Source organism: Pan troglodytes, chromosome 4, assembly GCF_028858775.2.
Source record: "Pan troglodytes isolate AG18354 chromosome 4, NHGRI_mPanTro3-v2.0_pri, whole genome shotgun sequence".
NCBI classification, from domain to species: domain Eukaryota; kingdom Metazoa; phylum Chordata; class Mammalia; order Primates; family Hominidae; genus Pan; species Pan troglodytes.
Genome location: NC_072402.2, coordinates 30674146 through 30688866, shown reverse-complemented (window position 1 = coordinate 30688866; position 14721 = coordinate 30674146). Strand labels below are relative to the sequence as shown.

The following is a 14721-nucleotide window of genomic DNA, read 5'->3' as shown; positions in this document are numbered from 1 at the left end:
GGGAGGTGGGTAGAGAGGATAAAAAAGGCCATTTTCAAACAGTCATCACTCGGTGAGCTGAGCTAAAATGCTGATAAATACTATTAGTAGTTGCAGTCAACTACCATTTTCTATAAAATGGGTGGCTTTTCTCACACTTGATCTTAGCCAAAAGGCCGACAAGCGATAAAATGGGTGGCTTTTCTCTATTAAACTGCTCTCCTTTTCTGGTGTTTAGGGCACATCTTTAAAAACCAAAATACGTGAAGGAATGAGTGGATGGATGAATAAGAAAACAATTGCTAGCATCTATATAAAGGCAGACAACAAAATAAGAAAAATATGGAAGAATATGGGAAATTTAATTTAAATACTGAAGAATTAAAGATAAGTGATTATCTCCACTTCTGGTAAATACATATTTAATAATCCTAGAGCATCATTTAAAATCACAATTCATCACTTCCTTCATTGGTGCTTCATAACTGATGGATAATCTTTTGTATACATTTGCTCTGAGAACCACAGCTAATGTTTTAAACAGCCAAGAATTTCTCAAAAGGTCACAATTTCTTCTGAATCCCTTCTTATTACCATTTCATATAATGCAATTAAAATATAAAGTGGCTATTAATGGACAAAACACTCAATAATATAGCAATGTTACTAACACCAAAGGGAATGCCCCAATGAACCAATGCTAATTTAAGAGCATTCTGTTAAATATAATTTATTTTTTTGCATTCTGTTAAATATAATTTATAGGAGACCAATGATTTGGACTGAGCTTTCTGCACCAGGTCCAACAGAGCAAACCAAAATGGAGCTGCTCATTCTGACATTCCACACCACCAAGCCAAAACTGTTTATCTGATCTAAGAAATCAGGAGAGAAAAATAGCCAAATCCCCAGAAAGGCCAGTTTTTACTGGCATATAAGAGAGTCCATTGTACCTTAACTTTTATAGGCAAAGCAATTTTGAAACAACCTATTTGTTTTTTGTTATATGTTTCTGCTTTCCCTATCCCTTTCTGTCTATAAAGCCAAATTTCTTTGCATCGCTTATTAGGGCACTCATTCTGTTTTATAGAATAAGGTATGTTTTATAGAATAAGGTATTGCCCAATTCTAGAATTGCAAATAGAACTCAATTAAGTTCTTTAAACTAAATGTGTTGTAATTTTGTCTTTTGGCAGTTTTGGAGATTGACAAAGAAACCTAAGGGACACTTCTGACAACCCCAAAGACTCCTTGAGGAATGGAGGAGAGGTGCCTCTGACCTCTTTCTGAGATCCCCTGTCTTCCTCATGAAGCCGTGAGGGCTGTGTCAACTGAAGCATCATGAGGTGTCTACATTTGGAAAGAACAGCTTTATTTCTTTTAAAGGGTTGCAGCCTGCAGGCTGGACATCTTGTAACCTGCTCCCTGGAAGGCTGGGAAGGGTAGCCTCCTGTCAGAAGCTGAGTGCAAGCACTTTGAGAGAGGGAAAGATAAGACAGGAATTTATGCTACATGCTTTGGCTAAGTATGCATATTCAATGAGCTATAGGAGGAGCCGTGAATATTTACGAAAGGAGAAATGTGTATGTGCAATTGAGCTTCATGCCTCATTGTAGGTCACATGTTCAAAAAATGATGTCATTAGCATGATCCAAGGGTGGAGTTTTCAGCCTTCTGATATCAAAAGGTGAAGAGAGGACAAGAAACCCTCACTGGGCATGCTTACCCGTCAGCCGAAACCAGTCCAGAGATGGTAGTCAGTTTTTACAAAGAGATGGATTGTGAAGCAAGTGAAATGTCACATCATAACTGCAGAGAGGGAGGGGGCGACCAGTCACAACCTCAGATGACTTACTAAAGGAGATAAAGGAATGAGTCATCAGTTTCTTGTTTTCTAGAAATAGCTTTTGCTTACTCCTTAGAAAATAATAATTCTGATTCAAAATTAATAAGGAAGGGGCATACAGAGGCATGTCTGGGAACTCAGTTTTTAAGGTTTCTCTCGGGACTTCTTGGCCAAAAGAAGGTCTATTCAGTCAGTTGTGGGCTTTAGGATTTTATTTTTATTTCAAAATTTTAAGTTCCTCTGAAGTCAAACTCTTCTCTTTCAGGAGTAAGCCCCCCAGTAATTTTGATTTTCAAATCCAGGGTTAGTTTGTGCTGTGAGAGAATGCATGATCTTGGTGTGCGTACCATACTGAGTGTTAGTTTGTGCTGTGAGAGAATGCATGATCTTGGTGTGCATACCATACTGAGTGTTAGTTTTTGCTGTGAGAGAGCACATGACCTTGGGGTGTGTCCTGAGGGTTAGCTTGTGTTGTGAGATTGCATAACCTTGGGTTGTATACTGAGGGTTAGTTTGTTTTGTGAGAGAACATATGACATTTTGGGATTTGTAGTGGCTGATGAGTCACTGGCAAGAGCTTTAGTTTTAAAGGTAATTTGCTGTGGCTGTGGTAAGTTGCAGAGTCTGTGAACTATGACTTTTGAAATTCACAGCAATTTGAATTATATCTTTTTTGTTCCTTTATATATTTTTTTTTTTTGCATGTTAAGCTAGGGGGAAATTATTGGCCAAGTTAGTCAAGCAGATCTCAGACACAAGCCATAACTTGACTGGTGGGCAAGATTCAGGCACTTAAAAGCTATTAGAGCACATAAAACCAAAAATTAGACTACTGTGGGAGGATAAACTAGACACAGAGCTTGATAGCACCCAACAGCCTAAAGAAAATGTTCCTGTAATGAGGTTTACTGTGAAAGCATTACATGACCCAACCGTGTGGTGTTTCCCTCTCGGGGTATTATCTTGGCTGGAAGACACCAAAGATTCAATGTAAAAATAAAATCCTTGATTTCTATAGAATTAAGTAATCTATTTTCCAGCTATGCTTGCCTTTTACATGTATAAGTATTAGGTTCAGGAAGCAGAAAACAATTACAAAAATGATGAAATATCACCAAAGACAATTTAAAATTAAGATGGCCGTTATGTGGAAATTCCAGATGAACAACTCAACACTTTAAAAAATGCATCTAAAAATGAGGGCTCCCAGATCAGGCCCATCCAGGGATGCCTATTCATGTGCAGAAACTTCTAAAAATTTTTCAAAAAACTGTTATTTTCCCTTTTTAAAAGACTCTTTACAAGAAACAGATGAAAAGCTTAAGCAACTAATTGATAAGAAAAATGGAATCTACTAACCTTTTCACTTAGTTACAATTCCACCCCAAAGGTGAAAGGAAAGCTACATGAAGTATTCATAACAGTTTGACCCTCAGGTAAAGCAAGTTTGTGTCTTCTTTTATAGAAATATCCACACTGAGTTTCAGTATTTAAAATGCTTCTTTTGCCCCGTTAGTTAATGAGCTGCATCTTAAAGTCAGTAATGCAGTTAAGACACAAGCTAAATTGAAAATATTGAACCAAATCAGTTTTCAAAATACCCTTTCCTGGCATTTATCTGGCTCTTTTGAAACTCTTCAAAAAATTTACACCTATAAAGGAAAACCACTAGAAATTCTTATAATAATAGAGAACTTTGGTCTAAACAAGCCCCACTTTTGACCATTTTGTCTTAACTAGGCATCTTACATACACATTTCTTTTTCTGGGTATAGAATCACATAATCTGCAAAAAGAGATAGTTTGACTTCCCCTCTTTCTATTTGGATTTTTTTTTTTTAATGGAGTTTTGCTCTTGTTGCTCAGGCTGGAGTGAGTGCAATGGTGTGATCTTGGCTCACTGACTGCAACCTCCACCTCCCGGGTTCAAACGATTCTCCTGCCTCAGCCTCCCAAGTATCTGGGATTACAGGCATCTGCCACCACACCTAGCTAATTTTTATATTTTTAATAAAAATGGAGTTTCACCATGTTGGCCAGGCTGATCTCGAACTCCTGACCTCAGGTGATACACCTACTTCAGCCTCCTAAAGTGTTGGGATTACAGGTGTGAGCTACCATGCCTGGCCCTTGGATGCCTTTTATTTCTTTCTCTTGCTGGATTGCTCTGGCTAGGTCTTTCAATACTATATTGAATAGGAGTGGTGAGAGTGGGCATCCTTGTCTTGTTCAGATTTTCAAGGGGAATGCTTTCAGCTTTTGCCCATTCAGTATGATGTTTGCTGTGGGTCTGTCATACATGGCCCTTACTATTTTGAGATATGTTTCTTCCATTCCTAGTTTGTTGAGAGTTTTTAGAATAAAGGGATGTTGAATTTTATTGAACGTCCTTTCTGCATTTATTGAGAAGATCATATGGTTTTTGCTTTTAGTGCTGTATATGTGATGAATTACATTTATTTATTTGTGAATGTTGAACCAGACTCACATCCCAGGAATGTAGCCTACTTGGCTGTAGTGGATTAGCTTTTTGATGCACTGCTGGATTTGGTTTGCTATTATTTTGTTGAGGATTTTTGCATCTATTTTCTTAAGGAATATTGGCCTGAAATTTTCTTTTTTTTTTTTATTGTGCCTCTGCCAGGTTTTGGTATCAGAATGATGTTGACTTCATAGCATGAGTTAAGGAGGAGTCTCATCTCCTTGATTTGTTGGAATAGTTTCAATAGAATTGGTACCAACATTTCATTACACATCTGGTAGAATTTGGCTATAAATCTGTTCTGGTGAGTAGATTATTTTATTAATGATTCCATTTCAGAACTTGTTATTAGCCTGTTGAAGCTTTCAGTTTCTTACTGGTTCGATCTTGAGTGACTGCATGTTTCCAGGAATTTATCCATTTCCTCTAGTTTTTTTTAGCTTGTATGCATACAGGTGTTCACATTAGTCTATGAGGTTTTTTGTTTGTTTGTATTTCTGTGAGATCACAGAATGTCCCCTGTATAATTTCTGATTTTGTTTATTTTTCTTTTTTTCTTTTTTCTTTAGTAGTCTAGCTTGTGTTATATCAGACTTATTTTTTCTTTTACAGAACAACTTTTGGTTCATTGCCCCTTTGTATGGCTTTTCTCATCTACATTTTGCTCAGTTCAACTCATTTTGATTATTTATTTTCTTCTGCTAGCTTTGGGGTTGGTTTGCTCTCGTTTTTCTTTTTCCTCTAGTTGTGACATAAGGTTGTTAATATGAGATCTTCCTAACTTTTTTGATGTAGGTGTTCAGTAATATAAACCCTCCTCTTTACACTGTGTTAGTGGTGTCCCAGAGATTCTAGTATGTTGAACATTTGTTTTCATTAGTTTCAAGGAAGTTTTTCATTTCAGCCTTAATTTTATTCTTTACCCAAAAGTCATTCGGGAGCAGGTTGCTTAATTTCCATATAATTGTATTTTTTTTTTTTTGAGACGGAGTCTCAATTGTATGGTTTTAGGAGATCTCCGTGATATTCATTTCTATTTTTATTGCGCTGTGATTCAAGTGTGCAGTTTTTTTTTTTATTTGTTGAGAATTTCTTTATGGTCAAGCATGTGGTCAGTTTTAAAGTGTGTGATATGTGCAGATGAAAAGAATGTACATTCTCTAATGAGGTATTCTGTGGACGTCTGTTAGTGCATTTGATCAAATGTTGAGTTCAAGTCCTGAATATCTTTGTTCATATTCCACCTCGATGGTCTGTCTAATATTTTCAGTGGGGTGTTGCAGTCTTCCACTATTATTGTGTGTTTATCTAAGTCTCTTCATAAGTCTCTAAGAACTTGTTTCATGAATCTGGATGTTTTAGTGTTGGATGCATATATATTTAGGATAATTAAATCTTCTTGTTGAATTGAATCGTTTATCATTATGTAATGCCCTTCTTTGTCTTTTTTGATCATTACTGGTTTGAATTCTGTCAACCCCTGGCCTTTTTTGTTTTCTTTTGCTTGATAAGTCTTTCTCCATTCCTTTATTTTGAGCCTATGAGTGTCCTTGCATGTTAAATGGGGCTTTTAAAAACAGTATACAGTTGAGTTTTCCTTCTTTCTACTATTGCCACTCCATGCCTTTTAAGTTGGTCATTTAGCCTGTTTACATTCAAGATTAATATTGATACATACAGATTTGATTCTGTCACCATGTTACTAGCTGTTTGTTAGTAGAATTCATTGTATAGATGTTTTTTAGTACCTGTGGCCTATATACTTAATTTCATTTTTGTGGTGGAAGGTAATGATCTTTTGTTTTCATGTTTAGCACTCCTTTCAGGATTTCTTGTAAGGAAGTTCTGGTGGTAATGGATTCTGTTAGCATTTGCTCGTCTAAAAAGGATCTGTTTTTCTCCTTCACTTATAAAGCATAGTTTGGTTAGCATTTTATTTTCTTTTTGGATGCTGAATATAGGCCTCTAATCTCATCTGGATTGTAGGCTTTCTGCTGAAAGGTCCAATGTTAGCCTGATGGGGTTCCCTTTGTAGGTGACCTGTCCCTTCTCTCTAGCTGCCTTTAATAATTTTTCTTTTGTTTTAACCTTGAAGAATCTGATGAATGTGTGTCTTGGGGATGGTTGTCTTGTATCATGTCTTGCAGGGGTTCTCTGAATTTCCTGAATTTGAATGTTGGCCTTTCTTGCGAAGTTGAGAAAGCTTTTGTAGACAGTATCCTTAAATATGTTTTCTAATTTGCTTTCTCTTTCTCCCTCTCTTTCAGGGATGCCAAAGAGTCATAACTTTGGTTACTCTACATAATCCCGTATTTCAGGAAGATTTTATTTGTTAAAATTCTTTTTTTTTTTATTTTTGCTTGACTCAGTTGATTCAAAGAACTGCTCTTCAAGCTCGGAAATTCTTTCCTCAACTTGATCTATTCTGCTGTTAATGCTTATAATTGTATTATGAAATTCTTGTAGTGAGTTTTTCAGCTCGATCAAATCAGTTTTGTTCTTTCTTAAAATGGCTATTTTGTCTTTCATCTCTTGATACTTTTTACTGAATTCCTTAGGTTCCTTGGATTGGGTTTTAACTTTCTCTTGAATCTCAATGATCTTTGTTGACATCCAAATTCTTAATTCTATGCCTGTCATTTCAGCCATTTTATTCTGGTTAGGAACTATTGCTGGGGAGCTGGTTCAGTCATTGGAATGTAAGAATACATTCTGGCTTTTAGAGTTGCCAGAGTTCTTGTGCTGTTTTTTCTTTTTCTTTTTTTTCCTCATATGGGCAGGCTGTTCTTCTTTTAACTGTGATGTAATTTGAGTATAGTCAGTTGGCTTTATTTCTAAATTTTTCAGAGGACCAAGGCTATGAGCAGGGTTCTTATTTATGGCTGAATTATTGTCCTTGGTTCCATAGGACAGTATACTAGCAAAGTATTTGGTGATGAAGTTTGGGATGTGATACAGTAGATGGCACTTAAGTGTAATGGCTGGTAGGTAGGTTCTTATTCAGCTGGGTGGCTCCTCTGTATTTCCTTGTGTTTGCAGCTATGGTCTCTCTCTCAGTGCTCTGAGAATGTGTCCTCTCCAACTTGAGTGCTGGCTGCAGATCCCAGCTTGGCACTCCTGGGCTGCACAACACAGCCCCGGGGCAAGCTTTGTTTTGTTTGTTTGTTTGTTTGTTTGTTTGTTTTCCCTCTGCAGCTTGGGTGCAACAGGAGAAGGGACTTGGCAGTGGCAACGGCAGTGGGTCTTTCATTTGTTTCTTGGAGTTCCACTTCAGAGAAATGCAGCCACTGCCAATCAGAATGATCAGCTGGGGGTAGAGTGAGTGCATTGCTGGTACATGCCACGGGGACCCTGCCTGGTGCAGAGCAGAGGGTGTCAGGCAATCTGGCCTCTTCCCCATAGGGTGACTGTGGCATGCTGGAGATGCAAGTAAAGAACTGAGGCTATTTGTTCCTTTCTCAGGCCCATAGCAGCAAGGGCAAGTACTGGTGCAGTGGCAGTGGCATATGGACTGTCAGTTGCCTCTGGAAACTCCACTCCAGAGTGACACAAAGCTGCTACCAATGGGGAGGTTCAGCCTGGAGTGGGGCAGCTGTGCTGCAGGCCCTACCAGGGCCCTGCTTGGTGAAGAACAAGTGGCTCATAGGAAAGAGAGAATGGCCTTCCCTCAATAGGGCACCCACAGCATGCTTTTAATGTGAGCAAAATGATCAGGGTTTTTGTTCATTCCCCAGCCCAAGAGCAGCAAGGGAGGGTACCACGGTAGTGGTAGTGGCAAAGGGGCTGTCAGTTGTTTCTGGGAATTCCATCCCAGAGAAACACAGGGCCACTGCCAATGAGAATGTTCACCTAGGGATAGGGTGACTGCACTATGGGCCCAAGCTAGGGGTCCTGCCTGGTGAAAAGCAGGAAGTCAGGGGTGCACAGGGAAGAGAAACTAGCCTCTTCTCCTTAGGGTAGCTGTGATATGCTAGAGGTATGCAAACTGACCAAGGTCCTTGTCTGTTCCCCAGTCCAAGGGCAGCAAGAGCAATACCATCACAATGGCAATGGCATACTGGCTGTCAATTGCCTATGGGACTTCCACCCCAGAGAGACACAGAGCCACTGCCAATGGTAATGTTCAGCTAAGGGTGAAGCAGCTATGCTGCAGGCCCAAGTCAGGAGACCTAAGTGGTAAAGAGCAGGGGGTTGGGGGCTCACAGAGAGGAGAGACTGGGATCTTCTCTGTCTAGCAGCTGAAGTGTGCTTGAGGTGCAAGTAAAGTGATCAGGGTCTTTGTTCCCCCGCCTGAGGGTAGCAAGGGTTGGTACTGCTGCAGCAGCAATGGTAGAGAGCCTGTCAGGTGTTTCTGGGAATTCCATCCCAGAGAAACACAGAGCCTCCACTGACTGAAGTAATCAGGTGGGGGCAGGGTGGATGTGCTGGGGGCCCAGGTCAGGAGGCCCTGCCCAGTGAGGAGTAGCAGAGACAGGGACCCACAAGGGAGACAGTCTGGCTGCTTTTCCATACAACAGCTGTGGTGTGCTAGAGGCCCATGACTGTTCTGGGGCTCTTCACTTCCTCCCTAGCCTAAAGGAAGTGGGGGCAGGGGCTTCAGCGGTGGCAAAAGCTGCAGGGCTGTTGGTTACCTGTGGGAGGTCTAAACCAGAGAAAGACAGAACTGTTACCAGCCTGAGTACTCAGGTGAGGGTGGATTGGCTGCACTGGGATCCCAGGCCAATGGGGTTTGCCTGGTGAGGTACTCTAGAGGCAAGGCCTGCAATCCATCTGCTCCTCAGCTCCATGGATTTGGCCTGTATCCTGGGAGTGCAGGAGAGAGACTGGCCTCCCTTGGTGGAGATATAGCAGCTAGCGGCAAGGTGCTCAGATATCCAAGGCACTTTTGGGTCTATGTAGGTCTGAGTGGTGGCTCTGCCCAGACTCCATGCAGTTCTCCGTGTCAGTCTGGAGGCTCCACGGCTGGGAGTCAGGGGGCGTCTCCTGTGCCCAGGATTGCAAATGTCCATGGCAGCAGTGTGAGTCCCCAAGGGCTCTCACTCTCTCACCCTTTCCCCATCATGAGGAGCTTCCGTTGGCTCTGCACCAATCCCAGGAGCTCAGCTGTCTTGCCTCACTCCTCTCTGTTCTCTATGGGTCACGTTGCTTCCTTGGTGAACCACAATGTGTCCTCCTGGATGAACCATTTAAATAACTATTGTTTACTCACCACTCTGTCTCCTCTCTGTGAGAGTGGCAGCACACTAGCTTCTTCTAGTCAGCCATCTTGGCACCTCCAAGAGGTATTCTAATAGTAAAATGTTTTTCTTTACCTTTGAGGTAACTGGCCTAAGAAACAAAGATTCCGTGTTTTATTAAAATGGTGCCCTGTGCTTCATATTATTTTTAGGAGATCTTTGATTGCTTAAGAAAACTGAGTATTCTATCACAGAGCTAAATACTTTTCTACAACTATATTACTTTCTATATTTGCCTTTTGAAGTCATTTAATTATCAATCTGATTAAATGAATATTATTTTACAGTTATCTGTAATCCTATTTTGATCAAAAGTTTAAAACTTTTGATCTTTTTCATAAACTTCCCAAAATCAAAGTTGGATTTATATCTCTTGACTTTGAATTCACTTTGGGATAATCCAGAAAGGTCCCAGGAATGTCTGAAAGAGACATAGTAAGCCAATTATGCTTATTTAATATGTTAAATTATGTGGGAGGCATTGTTAAATAAGTAATGTTAGCCTTCTTTGAGTTATAGTTCTATGAATTGGATAAATATGTTATTAATGTGTGTTCCAAAAAGTATATAAAATTCATAGAAATCTGATGTTATCAGCCAATATTTCAATTTTTATATTAATTTGTTATATGCCACAAGCTAACATAATAAAATATGGCCAGATTTTGTTGTCAATTCTGTCTTTTTTTTTTTGAAACAGAGTCTTGCTCTATTGCCCAGGCTGGAGTGCAGTGGCGCAGTCTTGGCTCACTGCAACCTCCGTCTCCTGAGTTCAAGTGATTCTCATGCCTCAGCCTCTGGAGTAACTGGGATTACAGGCATACACCACCATGTCAAGCTAATTTTGTTATTATTATTATTTCTACTAGAGATGAGGTTTCGTCATGTTGGCCAGGCTGGTCTCAAACTCCTGAACTCAGGTGATCCACCCACCTCAGCCTCCCAAAGTGCTGGGATTACAGGCATGAACCACCACACCTGGCCATTTTTCTTTTTTTATCTTTGAAACAAAATCTGACTCTGTCATCCAGGCTGGAGTGGCATTATTATATCCAACTGCAGGCCCAAATGCTCCTACTACCTCAGCCTCCCAAGTAGCTAGAACTACAGGGGCATGCTACCATGCCCAGCTAATTTCTTTTTTTTACATTCTATAGAGATGGGATCTCACTATGTTGCCCAGGCCAATTTCAAACTCCTGGCCTCAAGTGGTCCTCGTGCCTTGGACTTCCAAAGCACTGGGATTACAGGTGTGAGCTACTGTGCCTGGACTCAATTGTGTCATTATTGTAGTAAACACTCATCTGCTCTTAAGCATAGCCATTTTATATCTTGTTGTACCATTAATTGCTTTATTCTAATGCTTTTCTGAAAGTTTTTTATAAGCAACTATAATCCTAAAGTGTTATCTCTTCAGGGAGATTCATGGAAAAGAAGGAAAGTACTCTGACAAATACAGATTTCTGATAACATTAAGATTATACCATTGGACCAGGTAAGAATTTCTAGAACTCTAACTCTGTTGGATTTGTGAAACTGCTAAGAACAAACAAAACAAGAATTAATTACATGAGACAGAATGAGCTGATAAAAATAATTATGAATTTATGCATCTTATTAATTTGAAATATTGCTTTTAAAAAATGCTCTGGTTTTCAGATTTAAAGATTATGTTTTTCTTTTGAGCTATATATAGTTTACAGAAATTTGGTAAAGTCTATTCTTGTGAACAGAAATGGAAACATTTACTTTTTCTCCCTATCTTATCCATCCAGAATTTAGAAACTATTCAGGAATATTGTTATTTTAGGGAAATATAATTATTTGGATAAGCTAAATTATAATCAACTCCCTTTATAACAAGATACCATTAGAAATACTGGTTATATTACCACAGTTTAACAGGGATGTCATTTGAGAATTCACATAGAATGAATCTATAGGTACTGCAGGTGCAGTCTGAAGTCTGCTTTGATTTGACTTTTTAGCCTTGAGAGGTTTTTAAAGTCCAGTCTAAGATTCTCTGTCAAAAGTTCCAGTAAAGTCAACTGCAAAAGAGCCTATGTGATCAATATATATTTTTGCTGTATTTATGTAAATAATCTGACCAAGTTTAATGAAACTGTACTGGTTTTGCAAACAAATTGATTTCATTCCATTTATCTTTGTTAGAAATGAGGGTAACTGTAGAGAGAAAAAAAATTAAGTTTCTGAAGAAAAACTATAGGTATACCTGTTATTATATTGTAGTCCTTTTTATTGTTTTCAAGTTTTTATGATCTACCTGTATACAGGACTGGATCCTGAATTCTTCTAATTTCCTGCAACATCTGGCTACAGCTCTCCAACTGAGAACAACAATTGCTCTATTCCTGAAACCCTACAACCTGAAGCTGGAAAACTTGATGTAAAATTCACCCTTGCAATTTTTACACCCTTGTCTTGTGCCCTATATGGGCCACACAGAAAATTTACTAAAATCCTTCATGCCATAATCAGAGACATTCAAACTGCAAACAACGAGGACATATTAATGATTTCCTGCTGTGAGTGGCTTTTCCTCAAGACATCAGAACAGGAGTTTCCATCATAGTAGGACTTTTATTCTTATTTTTTTCTTGTGCGTGCCTACCCTTTTTGCTTGGTGGAATAATGCTATACATACAAATTCACAGTCAGCAGCTTCTGTGAATAACTTGATGAAATGTTGGATCTGTCACACCAAATCCAAATATTTACCTCACCCAAGGGATTCTTTAATCCACTAGTGAGTAACTTGAGCAATATCCATTGTGCAACTATTGTTCAAATTATACCACAGGTCTCTTTTATAGAATAAAATTTGTATACCCATTTATTCTCACTCCCTGCTTTAGTTTAACCTGTCATGGGATGCTAGATTTTCTACTACCTGAACAGAAAAGAGTCTGTAAGGCTGATGGCACTTCTTATTCCATATGGATAAATACATCAGGTGTTGTACAAATTCAGTTGCAAAAAATTGGTAAACTGATTACTTGGTTAAAATAGGTAAGATTTATTGCCTGACTCATTCTTTGTCTATTCAATTTTGGTTGGTTTGGTTTATGGTGACCCTAGCTAAGGGATATACTCCAAACTCTTGGTATTATCCTCTTGATAGTCATAATAGTAGTCTTCCTGGTGCAATACGCCCTCTCAGAAAATCTTAAATGTCCACATGCAGCCATCTGCTGAATACTAAGTGGCCTTTCTGGATGCAATAATAAAAACTTCAAGTAACATATGACAATCAATACACTGTAACTTATGAAAGATATGTTAAAACCCAAATCCCAAAATGATGGTGACTGAGAGTAGCATTAGTGCTTTAGGTTTGGTTCTACTTGAGATCCTAACTAAAAATGGGAAATTGTTAAATAAAATGTGTAGGAGACCATTGGTTTGAACTTTCTGTTCTAGGCCCAACAAACTAAACCCAAATGGAGTTGCTCATGCTGACGTTCCACATGACAAAACCAAAACTAAGTGTTTATCTGACCTTCCAAGAAATCAGAAGAAGGAAAAAATAGCCAAATCTCCACATAGGACATTTTTAGCCAGCATAATAACAAAGTCACCTTTGCTTTAACCTTTACAAGGAAAGTAACTCTGAAATGACCAGACTGCTTCATCTTCTGTATTTTTGCTTTCCTCAGCCCTTTCTCTCTATAAGTCCAAAAATGCTTAATATGAGGTTACGTTATAGGAGTTATTAAGAAATTACTTTAGGCAGATAGAGAGGAAAAGGGGTCCTTGGAAAGTTTTTGATTCTTTTAAAGCAGCTCCAGAAACATTTCTTGTCTAGCAGGAAAGCCCCGGTTCTTAGAGGCTCAGGGGATTGGTTGAGGCTCAGGGGATTGGTTTGACCAGGCAACCTTTGATATGCAATTGCAAGCCATTAAAAACTGGGTCCCACAATTGCGTCTGCACAAGGGCTGTGGCCCTTTCTGATCCCTAGTGCTGTTGGGCCTATTGGTCTTTGTCAAGCCATGGATGCAGGTCTCTATTCAGCAGGATGGGGTTTGTTAAAGTTGTTAAGAATAAGGCCTACTTTGAAGGATACTAAGTGAAATTTAGAAGATGATGAGAGGGTAAAACTGATTTCTGTGCTTGGACATGCTTGGAGATACAGGACAAAAATAAATACAGCACACCCAAATACAGAATGATAGTTCATGTAACAAAGATATCATTTATTAGATTGCTTATGCCCGTATAGATGGGGATATGATAGTCTGCGCATCATATGCATACGAACTGCCAAAATATGGTGTGAAGTTGGCCTGACAAATTATGCTGCAGTGTATTGGACAGGCCTGCTGCTGGCCCACAGGCTTCTCAATAGATTTGGCGTGGACAAGATCTATGAAGGCCAGGTGGAGGTGACTGGCAATGAATACAATGTGGAAAGCATTGATGGCCAGCCAGGTGCCTTTACCTGCTATTTGGACACAGGCCTTGCCAGAACTACCACTGGCAATAAAGTTTTTGGTGCCCTGAAGGGAGCTGTCAATGGAAGCTTGTCTGTCCCTCACAGTACCAAACAATTCCCTGGTTATGATTCTGAAAGCAAGGAATTTAATGCAGAAGTACACAGGAAGCACATCATGGACCAGAATGTTGCAGAGTACATACACTACTTAATGGAAGATGCTTACAAGAAAGAGTTCTCTCAATACATAAAGAATAGCATAACTCCAGACATGAAGGAGGAGATGTATAAGAAAGCTTATGCTGCTATACGAGAGAATCCAGTCTATGAAAAGAACCCCAAGAAAGAAGTTAAAAAGAAGAGGTGGAACCGTCCCAAAATGTCCCTTGCTCAGAGAAAGATGGGGTAGCTCAAAAGAAGGCAAGCTTCCTCAGAGCTCAGATGCAGGCTGCTGAGAGCTAAACCAAACAATTTTCCATGAGGATTTTTCAGATAAAGACAACAAACTTTTAGACAGAAAAAAATAAAAAAAAGAAACTGGGTCCACCCAAACATGGCAATTCCTACCACCTTCTTCTTGTCCTTGCCTCACATGTGCCTGGCATCATGGCCACCCCCACATATCTCCATGTGTGTGGAACATCATGGCGCTCTGTATTTGCATATTGAAAGACTAGATGGGAAGGCCAGTTTTTCACAGGCTACATGAATGACATGCCTGGTC

At 39.4% G+C, this 14721-nt stretch overlaps 1 pseudogene; it reads left to right on the top strand.

Moving 5' to 3' along the window:
• Positions 1-13580: 13580 nt before the first annotated feature.
• LOC100612417 (large ribosomal subunit protein uL18-like) lies at positions 13581-14474 on the top strand (annotated as a pseudogene).
• The last annotated feature ends 247 nt before the right edge of the window (positions 14475-14721 follow it).